This window comes from Triticum dicoccoides, chromosome 4A, assembly GCF_002162155.2.
Source record: "Triticum dicoccoides isolate Atlit2015 ecotype Zavitan chromosome 4A, WEW_v2.0, whole genome shotgun sequence".
In the NCBI taxonomy this organism is placed as follows: Eukaryota; Viridiplantae; Streptophyta; class Magnoliopsida; order Poales; family Poaceae; genus Triticum; species Triticum dicoccoides.
The window spans coordinates 545,598,263-545,610,187 of NC_041386.1; positions in this window are offsets into that span (position 1 = coordinate 545,598,263).

The following is an 11,925-nucleotide window of genomic DNA, read 5'->3' on the forward strand; positions in this document are numbered from 1 at the left end:
TCTCCACCACTTGGGAGAAGACGTATCCAGGTGATGAGTTCCTTGCTCCATACTGGATTCGCCATGAGTCCATCAGCCTCCGCGTCAAGCCCAACTGGGCCAACACCACTACCCGTGCTGAGGCATCTTCTGCTAGGAGGGCTGCTGGTGAGGGGGAGGCTGCTGCTGCTGAGACTGTTGCTGAGGACCGTGCTGCTAGGTCCACCACTTCTTCCTTTGAGCCGTCATGGGCCAAGAAGCTGAAGGACAAGATGAAGACTCTCTTCTGCATGCAGGCGAAGGGATAGTATAGGGCTCACGTGGCTGACAAGGAGAGTCGCCGCCGTGACAACAAGGTGATGAGGCTCTTTGGAGAGGATGTGTCTGGCGGGTCTGAGGACGTCATCACACCGGAGGCTGCCTGGATGTCAAAGCAGGGCTACAAGTGGACCAGTTCAGAGGATGACCTCGAGGAGACTATCCCCGCCGCTGAGTCTGACGAGGAGCACGAGGAGCAGTGGGACGACTTCTCTGCCTGAGCCACCCCGTGTGTGTAGGTGTCCTCTCTGCCTTTTTGGCGTCTTGATGCCAAAGGGGGAGAGAGTGTAGGGATTTGCGTTGTGTCGTGCTTGGTGTGTTTGTTTGCTTTGTCGTTTGGACCTCGTTTGCCTCCTTTGCTTTTGTTTGGTTTGTGCCTTCGAGACTTATCCTCCATATGGTGTAAGACATATGTTCTCTATCTATCTTAGTTATCTTATGTTTGTACTATCTTGTCTAGTGATAGATATGCCTTGTATCTATAATATAGGGGGAGCTCTGTTCCTAGTATTCGTGCTCATCTAGGTGGCACACATTTAGGGGGAGCCCGTCTATATTATAGAGAGGAGGGGTTTGCATTTACTTAATAGTATTTTCTTTATGCAAATCCCGTTTTGTCATCAATCCACCAAAAAGGGGGAGATTGTAAGGACATATTTATCCCTAAGTGTTTTGGTGATTGATGACAACGCATTTGCGGACTAATCGTGTGCCATGAGTATTCCAGACACTTCTTTGCTAGGCACAAGACGATTGGGTGCCCCTCGAAGACTGACGAAGACGACGTCTTTTCTACGTTTTTTGGTGGATTTGAGTCGTAGGAAAGCCGTACTATTAAGAGGGGTCCGCGTTGGAAAGGTTTGGGTGGAATCATCACGTACACGTCTCCTTTTATCCCCTCCTTCTTCCTTGGAGCTTCCTCCATTTTCCTGCCTCCTGTGACTGGCTGCTGTTGTGGTTGCGGTAGTACTGCTCCTGGATCAACGGTAGTACCGTAGGCATCCACGGTAGTACCGCGCAGTGGCGCGGTAGTACCGCTGGTGCCCACGGTAGTACCGCTCCCTTGGAGCCGCACTACCGCTGCCCACCAGGCTAGTGCCACCCCTTTGCGGTAGTAGGAGCGGATGTAATTTTTTTACATCCGCACCTGCTGCGGTAGTACCGCTTTCGCCGTGCGGTAGTACTGCGCTATGCGGTCAGGCAGTAGTACCGCCCCTCGGCAGTACTACTGTGTCGGGTTTTTGCTACTTCCGTTTTTTTGGGGAAGTAGGCACGGAAGTTTCCCTTCCCCCTGGCTGGGACTTTTGCCTTGCGGTAGTACCGCATGGGGGGCGCGGTAGTACCGCGCGTGCGGAAGTACCGCCCCCAGCTTCTGTGCGTCTGTTTCTGTGCTGGGGTCGCGGCAGTACCGTGGGTCAGTACGGTAGTACCGCACAGCCGTGTGGTAGTACCGCTTGGTTGCAAGCAGTAGTACCGCGCGGCCTTGCGGTAGTACCGCTGGCCAGGCGCGGTAGTACCGCTGGCCGCGGGCTGGTTGGTGGGTAACGGTTGGATCTTTTCCACACACTATATAGGGGGTCTCCTTCTTCCCCGTTGACTCACCTCTTCCACCATTAAAGCTCCATTATTGCTCCAAGCTCCATTTTCGCCCGATCTCACTCCCTAGCCAACCAAACTTGTTGATTTGCCAGGGAGTGGTTGAGAAGGCCCTGATCTACACTTCCACCAAGAGATATTTGATTCCTCCCACTAATCCCTTGCGGATCTTGTTACTCTTGGGTGTTTGAGCATCCTAGGCGGTTGAGGTCACCGCGAAGCCATAGTCCATTGTGGTGACGCTTCGTGGTGTCGTTGGGAGCCTCCAATTGAGTTGTGGAGATTGCCCCAACCTCGTTTGTAAAGGTTCGGTCGCCGCCTCCAAGGGCACCAATAGTGGAATCACGGCATCTCGCATTGTGTGAGGGCGTGAGGAGATTATGGTGGCCCTAGTGGCTTCTTGGGGAGCATTGTGCCTCCACACCGCTCCAACGGAGACGTACTTCCTCTCAAAGGGAAGGAACTTCGGCAACACATCCTCGTCTCCACCGTCTCCACTCTTGGTTATCTCATGCCTTTACTTGTGTAGCTTATTTGTTTCATATATCTTGCTTGCTTGTGTTCCTATTCGTGTTGCATCATATAGGTTGCTCATCTAGTTGCATATCTACACAACCTACTTTGATGCAAAGTTTAAATTGCTAAAGAAAAGCTAAAAGTTGTTAGTTGCCTATTCACCCCCCTCTAGTCAACCATATCGATCCTTTCAGCTGTCGTACAGCATGCTGCTCCTCCGGATTCTCTCCGGATTCATCTGCAATTTCTATTATTAGATATGCAGCCATGCCGCACGCTATATGGTACCTATCATTCTTTGAAAGAAATGTTACCAGCTGGGGCCTTTTTAGGTTCCTTCAATGCGGCAACAGCGGCCCGAAGTTGGGTCTTGCATTCCTCCAGCTCCTATGATAGTCGACTATTCTTCTCTGTGAGAACCTGCACAATAAGATGATCCTTAAATCAGTTCTGCTAACTGTTTCAAGTCTCAGGGGCTACTGATACATATAATCATCAGATTTGCTTACCCGTACATCCTTTACATACTGGTCCGTAGCTCTGGCTAGACCATTTTGAGCAGCACAGAGGTACGCCTCTCCAGAATTGAAGGCATCAAATGCCTCTGGTGAGAAGCAAGCGTCGCGGAGTACGGCCCGGCGACGCCTATGATTCATGGCACTCTCCAATTCTGAATTTGTAGCGGATAGCCTATCCGCATCCTCTGTAGGGAGAGTATCCGGCGTCCGCCCCACGTCGGCTTCCACCTCTATGTCCGGTCCTAGAGCCCAACTGGTGGAAGCGTGATCGGCAGCCTCACCGGACATACTCCGGCGAGCGTTTTTCCTGTTAAAGAAACATGGACGTCATTGCATTTCAAGAAAGACGACAACCACGGAGTGGGGTTTCTGTCATACCTCTGCGCCGACGTCTCCGTCCTGACCGCCTTCCTTTTTGGCCTGCCCAGCCTCGGTGCCTCTTGCTGGCGAGTTGATGTGGGTTCGGCATGGCGTCCCGAATGCCTTCCCTGTAAAAACACCATATGTATATGGTAGGTGAAGTGTCTAAAATGGGATCCTAGTTTTTGGAGTTGGGATTTTTGGTTTTCCTTACGTGCGACGCAGGAAGCAGTCCGGGATAGTCGACCGTAATGGCCACCATGGCGTCATCATAGCTTAATTGATAGAACTGCCGATCTATCAGCTCCACGAATATGTACGGATCTTCTTCGAGTCCGGGACCGAGGGCCCGGTCAGGGTCCTCTGGTTGTGGAGATGGGCTGCTGACCTCCCTTATGGCTTTTCGTAGTTCCTGCCGCAAAATGGCAAGGTGAGTGCCTACGACAACGAATGCGGGAAGAATGGGAGCAAGGAGATATAACTCACCCAGCTTGGAGGGTTGTACATGGAGAATCCATCCCGTGGCTTGATGCGGATGAACTCCTCTTCCTCTCCCTTGAACATTTTGGATTTTTTTTTGCTAAAGCGGCAGCATTGTCCGGACCCTTACGCCCGCAACGGGTGGCATCATCTTCCCCGTTAAAACACCACAAGGGGTGCCCTCGATATTGAAGTGGTTGCACTCCCCACATTATGCATATTGACATAACCTCGATTACTGTCAATCCTGATTGATCCAGCGCTTTAATCCGGCTCATCAGGTAAAGGACTTCTCCGTTGTCTTCCTCCTGGGGGCTCCGTGGGCGCCAACTTCGGCGTTTCTTCAGAGGAGCATTGCTGAACTCAGGAAGACCACGCCGAACATGGTCCGGAAGGGGGACGTCCTCCATATAAAACCATTCCGAAGGCCAGTCTTCGGACGTCTTCTTCGGAGTACCGGACAGGTATCCGGTTTCAGCGATGCGCCATATTTCGGCTCCGCCCACTTGATAAAGTGATCCCTTCTGTGTGCGAGGGACGAGGCAAAATAACCTTTTCCATAGCTCGAAATGAGCCTCGCAGCCCAGGAATAACTCGCAGAGGCCAACATAGCCGGCGATGTGTAAAATGGAAGCAGGGGTGAAATTATGCAGTTGGAGGCCGTAAACTCTAGGAGCCCGCGGAGGAACGGATGAATCGGAAATCTGAGTCCCCTCAACAAATAAGGGACAAGGCATACCCGCTCCCCCGTAGAGGGGCTGGGGAAGCTCTCCGCTTGCTCCCCGCCATTGTAGGTGGCGAGCCCAGCTCGGACGGGCACCATATACGCTGGAGGGAGAAATCCCTTAGTCTGCAGTTCAACTAATCGACTGTGTGGGACTGAACACCTCTCCCAATCACTGGGCTTCGGGCTACGGGGGCGGGAGGAGGAGCTGCGGAGGTCGGCCATGCTGGAGTGGATCTTTCCGAAGCACGCTCCGATGGATTCTCGCTGGGGGGAGGATGGTATGGATTGGATCTAAGAATCCCCATCCCTTTAATAGACAATTTATTTATCGGGCTAGGGGGCGAATGTAAAAATGCCCTGGCGCCTCGCATTCATTCGACGCGTGGAAGATAGACCTTATTGGGCATAGAAGCCAAGAGGTTCAACATTTATGGGACCGGACACTGCTTAACAAACGCTCGAAATTTGGAGAAGAACCCGCCTTGCAATGCCGAAGACAACACTGCGCGCCGGACTCATCGTCATTGAAGCCTGGTTCGAGGGCTACTGAGGGAGTCCTGGATTAGGGGTCTCCGGACAGCCGGACTATATCCTTTGGCCGGACTATTGGACTATGAAGATATAAGATTGAAGACTTCGTCCCGTGTACGGATGGGACTCTACTTGGCGTAGAAGGCAAGCTAGGCAATACGGATATGTATATCTCCTCCTTTGTAACCGACCTTGTGTAACCCTAGCCCCTCCGGTGTCTATATAAACCGGAGGGTTTTAGTCCGTAGGACAACATACAATCATACCATAGGCTAGCTTCTAGGGTTTAGCCTCTCTGATCTCGTGGTAGATCAACTCTTTTACTACTCATATTATCAAGAATAATCAAGCAGGACGTAGGGTTTTACTTCCATCAAGAGGGCCCGAACCTGGGTAAAATATCGTGTCCCCTACCTCCTGTTACCATCTGCCTTAGACGCACAGTCCGGGACCCCCTACCCGAGATCCGCCGGTTTTGACACCGACACAAGCCAAGCAATTGTTTCATACTTTTGACATTCTCTAACTTTTTCAATCTTCACGCAATACATGAGCATGAGCCATGGATATAGAACTATAGGTGGAATAGAATGGTGGTTGTGGAGAAGACAAAAAGGGAGAAGATAGTCTCATAAGGTGTTCCTCCGGTATTCGGGAGTTGTATAATGTCATAGTCAGAGGAACATGTATAAGTCATGAAGAAAGCAGTAGCAATAAAACTGAACGATCATTATGCTAAGCTAACAGATGGGTCTTGTCCATCACATCTTTCTCTAATGATGTGATCCCGTTCATCAAATGACAACACATGTCCATGGCTAGGAAACTTAACCATCTTTGATTAACGAGCTAGTCAAGTAGAGGCATATTAGGGACACTCTGTTTGTCTATGTATTCACACATGTACTAAGTTTCCGGTTAATACAATTCTAGCATGAATAATAAACATTTATCATGATATAAGGAAATATAAATAACAACTTTATTATTGCTTTTAGGGCATATTTCCTTCACCGCCAACCAGACATGACTCAGTGTAGCACCTGTCAGCCAGACATGACTTGACAGCTCCACCGAGCTGCGTGCAAGACCAAGCCGCTCCACCCCTGCCTCTATCTTCCAACGCTACTCCATAAACAATGCTCCCAAGAGAGAAACAACATCGCAGTACCGCCATCGTCTGATCTGGAGGACTAGATCCTAGGGTTTCCCCCGAAGCAGCACGAGTGGTTCAACAACAGTTACACGACGATGACTTCATCAAGGTAATGGCGCAAAACGCCGCCATTGCCCGCCAATGGCTCGGTTTTCACCGGCAACTATGTCTCCCCGGCTCGTAACCAGGACTAGATGATGAATCTTGAGATCCGACCACCCAGCTACAGGCCGACCACCTCTGACGAAAGAGATGACCACCGCCGCCGGCCAGAACAGATCTGACCGGAGGTGCCGCCGACGCGACCACCAGGCCCTCCATTCCGCTGCCGCCGTCGCCCGAACAGGGCTGGCCGCCGCGCCGCCTTCACCGCCGCCGCGCCATAGCCATCGCCGTTGTCGATCGGATCGGGCATGCCTTCACATGATTCGGGGGCCCGCACAACCACAGAGCCGCAGGAGAGAGGCGATGTCCTCCGCCACCGCCGTTGGCCCCCGGGCTTAGACCAGCGTCATCCCCCGGCGGCGGCGGAGGGAGGGGAGGAGGGAGTGTGCACCCCCGGCGGCTGGATTTAGGGCGTCGCTCGAGTCGCCCTAGTGGGAACGATGCTCCTAGCGTGCATGTTATTTTTTTTCTTTTTCATGTTTCTTCTTCCACCTAGGCAGCTCGGTCTTATATAACTTTGTTGTTTTCTATCGGGGTCCTTTGTATGTGTACGTTAGTATTGGTTGTGCATTTCAATTGTATAAAGGCCGGATATGTACTCATCATGCTTCTATCCGTTTGATACTCCACTACTAATCAATAAAAGAAACACCATTTGTCCCAAAAAAACTGTTCGGTTTTGCCTAGTCCCACACCCCTGGTCATGCACACATAATAAGATGCAACTCCAAGCAACTCGTCCCCCTTTGCTGTGCTGTTACAGCGCACCCATAATTGACACCACCACCACATTACAGTCAGCAACGAAGCACAACTAGACCCTCCTCCTCTCTCCCTCTCTCTCCCTTTCAGCTTTCCTCCGGCTTAAAGCAGTGAGCATAGTTTAGCCAGGGAGGCCCCGGACATGACACCACTAGCAGGCCGCAAGTTGCAACACCTGTTGTTTTCGTGGCAACTTTTGAATTCCCGGGACAGAACCAGCCGGCCAGCACCGCCGCGTGGGGGGTCAGGGCGGCCGCGCGGGCGTGCAGGGAAGCGAAACAAAACGTTGCGTGGGGGATCAGGGCGGTGATCTATCTATCTATCAATGGTGGAATATCGGTTGGTGCGGTGCCGGACTGGAACAGGGGGACTCATTTGGACCGCCTTTCCCCAACACCTGCATTCTCCGTGTTGGCCATTTCTCCCCCGCGCATTATGCACTGTCGGATTCCTAAATTCCTCGGGTCCAACTTCGTCAAAAGCTGGCCACAAGACTCGCCTCAAACTTGCACTTGTCAAGATGCTTACAAATAAGTTGGGAATCTATATATGTGATCGAATGTATGTGCCCATGCCATCAAACATTACGTACTACGGTACCAGTACTATGCAGAGAATAATCCCACGTGTATATGCCAGTCATATTTATATTTCAAACACACGCTTGAGGGTAAAGCAGGTCTGTCCAGGAAATAATCATTTATACAGAAATATTTATATAGACATCAAATTTATATTTGAAACACACGTGTATACAGAAAATAATCCCAGGTCTATCCAGTGCTTGCAGTTGGTTTACTAAAGCAAAATAAACGCCATATCTACAAATCATATTTTTTTCGTTTTCAAATGGGTATATACTACTCCTTTCGATAAAAAATAAGTGCCGCAGTTTTAAACTTATTATGGATCGGAGGTAGTAGTAGTAATAGTCGTCCTTGGCATGACGATACGGCTAAGCGATCAAATCCACGCAATCTATCTAAACTAATCACGGCGTGGTCAGTAAGGAAGGCTTAAACCCTGGCCGTTTAGCCACGATGGGTACACGCCGCAGGACTACCATTGATGCGTCGTGCAGACAAGGCTGGCTCCACTACATTAAGACAGGGAGAATGATTATATTACTTATCTATGCTCGACAAGATCAGTATCTGAACAACTGTTTGGTGTGTAAGCAAAGTTGTGAACTAGCTTTTCGGGTTGAAAATTCCATCATAATTTGTCGTCCTATTTTATTGCGGGAGTCTTTGCCACTTTAGTCACAGAATGGCATTGTTAGCTAATTGTGTTTCCGACAAAATAAAAGATAATTATGTCGACATGATCGTTGAATTGTATCTCCATCCACCAAAGCCACGCATGAAGAAAGAAAATCCGACAAAGCAATGTTTGTCGATGAGGTGTCTTTTGCGAGACAATAGTGTTACTTTTCATTAAGAGAAGTAAAAAATGGTTAAGATGATGACAAGTGACTTCGCACGAATGAGAAAAGAAAAATCACAACTAGAATAGGAGAAAAGAGAATAGAAAGATATGTATGGGTACAAAGGCGAGGATGAGATAAAGCTCACTTCAGTGATCTCATCAAATCAACCAAAACAGAGTAGATCTTTGGTTTTCATCGTCATCAAACCAAGTAAGATGAATTGATACATTATCGAAGACTCACAAATGTTGAATGAGAACACGTCGAAGAAAGACTACAAAAAAGGTTAAGCAATTGAAAAGGTAAATTGCTATTTCTGGGTGAAAGATTGGTCCTTATAAATTCAGTGCTAAATAATATGGTACTACATATAATTTTCTTCTTCCAACTGCCTAAAGGAGTTTTACATAAATTGAATTATTTCCGATCAATATTTTTTAGCAAGGGGATAGTGAGAAAAAAATATCAACTGGCTAAATGGAGTGTGATTTGCCGTCCCAAAGGTAAAGAAGGGATGGGTATTCACGGCCTCGAGGTTAAAAATACTGCCCTCCTCGGCAAATGGTTGTTTAAGTTGCTGATGGAAAATGTTGTATGGCAAACCCTTCTAAAGAGAAAATATGTGGGCTCAAATGCAGTGTCCCAAGTATACTGGAAGCTTGGGACTCATTCTTTTGGGCGGGTTTAATGGCTACGAAGAAATACTTCTTCCCCTATGGATCCTTCACTATACACTAGTGCAGGACCACGCTTTAGCGCCGGTTCGTAAGGGCCTTTAGTGCCGGTTCTATAACCGGCACTAAAGAGTGGGGACTAAAGCCCCTCCCCCCTTTAGTACCGGTTCGGCACGAACCGGCGCTAAAATGCCACCACGTGGCACGAGCCTGGCCCCGGGTGCTGGTAGATCATTAGTATCGGTTGGTAACACCAACCGGTACTAAATGTTTGGGGGGGTTGGTTTTATTTTTTATTTTTCCATTAATTTTGTGTTTTCCATTTAATTCTTTTTTGTTTGCTGATATTTTACGATACTATGTATTGTACACGTTATGCATATATATAAATAGATTTTCTCATAGAACCGTTCATATATATCATTGAATGTCTCACAACCACCATTAATTATATATTCACACACACACACACACACACACACACACACACACACACATATATATATATATATACAATTTCTCCGGAGCACGATGACAAGTGGTTCATGGGGACGGTAGCGGGTAATAGTATTCTCCTTTGGGATCTATGACCTGGTCGAGCAAAAATCCCACTATTTCCTCTTGAAGTGCTACTATGCGCTCCGTTGCTAGGACCTTCTCCTGCACATCTTCGAACTGTTAAGAAGGAGATCAATATGCATGTGTATTAGTTGTGTGAGTAGATATCGATAATCATGTAAAAATTGTGAATAGTGTTCTGGCAAACGTACCCATTCCTGTCTTTGAGATTTGCTCCTTTCGGACGTCATCATGCGAATGTTCTAGTAAACGTAGTATGCACACAGATTAGTCCCCAGAGCCTGCTTCAGGGCCTTTACGAGAATAAAATTTAATCAGATAATAATTAATCAAGCATGATAATTAATTAATGGTATCGAAACAAGAATTAAAGAGATGGTAAGCTAGCTAGTACTCTCTCCGTTCCAAAATACTTGACTTCCATTTGTCCAAAAATGGATATACCTATATACTAAAACATGTCTAGATACATCTATATTTTGACAAATGGAAGGCATGTATTGTGGAACGGAGGGAGTAATACTTAATTACTTACCTTGGGTCGAAACCAAAACAGCTTTTGTCGCCATTTGCCTAGAGTCACCTTGATGAACTTTGCCCAAGCCCTGCCCGCTAGGAAAGAAAATGAATAAAGGGGTTATTAAATAGTTGATATCAGGAAATGACGAACTAATTAAATAGGCCAAGATATAGTTAATAATGATTGAAATTACCCGCCGATTATCCCTTTCATGATGGCGAAGTCACTTTCTTCCTTAAGTAGTGAGTCTAGTACTTCAACTGTTCCTTTATCAACTTTAATGATTAACAAGATCCAATGGAAACTGCATGCACACACGTTTGCATGTCTTAATTAAGCGGACATGTGCACAACACTAATCAACTAGTCTAAACCCTATACACTTAATTATTAACATCTAACTAGCTAGTAAGCAAAAACAGAATTTGTAGTACAAGACAGTGTGACTCATAGAAAGTTATAAGGAAGTAGTATATCTTCATTACTATTGAGGCGCTTGAAGAACTCTAGAATGCTTTCCTCTAAATTTGCTCGACAACTTAGAATTTTCCATGTGTACTCATTAACGGTATTTGGGTCAATGAACCCAACGCCATAGCGTCCATATTTTTTCATTTCATACATCTTCATCCTGCATAATACCACAGAAAATAATATAGTGAGGATAATTACAGGTAATAATTGATCAAAATGATCACTATAGCTAGCTTGAGACTTAAATTACAGAAAGAAATCACTTACAGACAATAGCAACTGACGAGAGATTTATCGAGTGCGTCTTGATTGAATAATTGAAACAGTTCTGTATACTCAACGGTCAGAGCTTTCTCATGAAAGTAATGCTCCTCCTTGACATTCACCATGAGGGACTCTCGATTGGAAATCTTGGTAATGTTCATGTACCATTGATGTAATTCATACATTCTCGTTGGGAGGTTCTTGACCTCCTCGGGCTCGACCAAAGGTTGGTCGCGGACATATTTCCGTTTTATTTCCTCCTCTCTAAGCGGAGACATGGACTCGATGTCGAGGAGTTGTCCAACACTGATACCGAGCATTTTAGCCTAGCTTATATGCTCCTCGGTTATTACCAAATTGTTCAGCTAGGGAACGGTTTGCCCATAATAATATAGGACACACGTACTCTCATGTGTTGTTGGCACAACAAGCGGGGGGATCGATTGCGCCGCCTGTTCTCCCAGCTGGGGAATGGTTTTCCCGCATTTTTTGGCAGCTGCTTGTTGGCTCGAGCTCGAGCTCGCTTCCTTCTGTAGTCGTGCTCGATGTGCCTTCCTGATTTGGCGCTCATAGTCTGAGTCAACAGGCTTGGGAGATGGTGGTCTAGTACGAATGAAGTGGTCAATATTTTCCTCAGGCACTTTTCCCTTGGCGGCGGTGCCGGTTTCGGTCCAAAATGGGCTGCCACTTGGGCCTTCACTATGGCTTCGTTTTGCTCCTTGGTCATGTCGTAAGGCCTCTGAGGAAGAGGCCGAGGCTGCTTGGACCATATTTATATCGCTTGCCTCCGCCTGTACCTCATGTACTATCTCGACTCGTACCGCTACGCACCATAGCTGTGGCGTGTCTCTTCTGCGATTGCTGAGGCGGCGGAGAC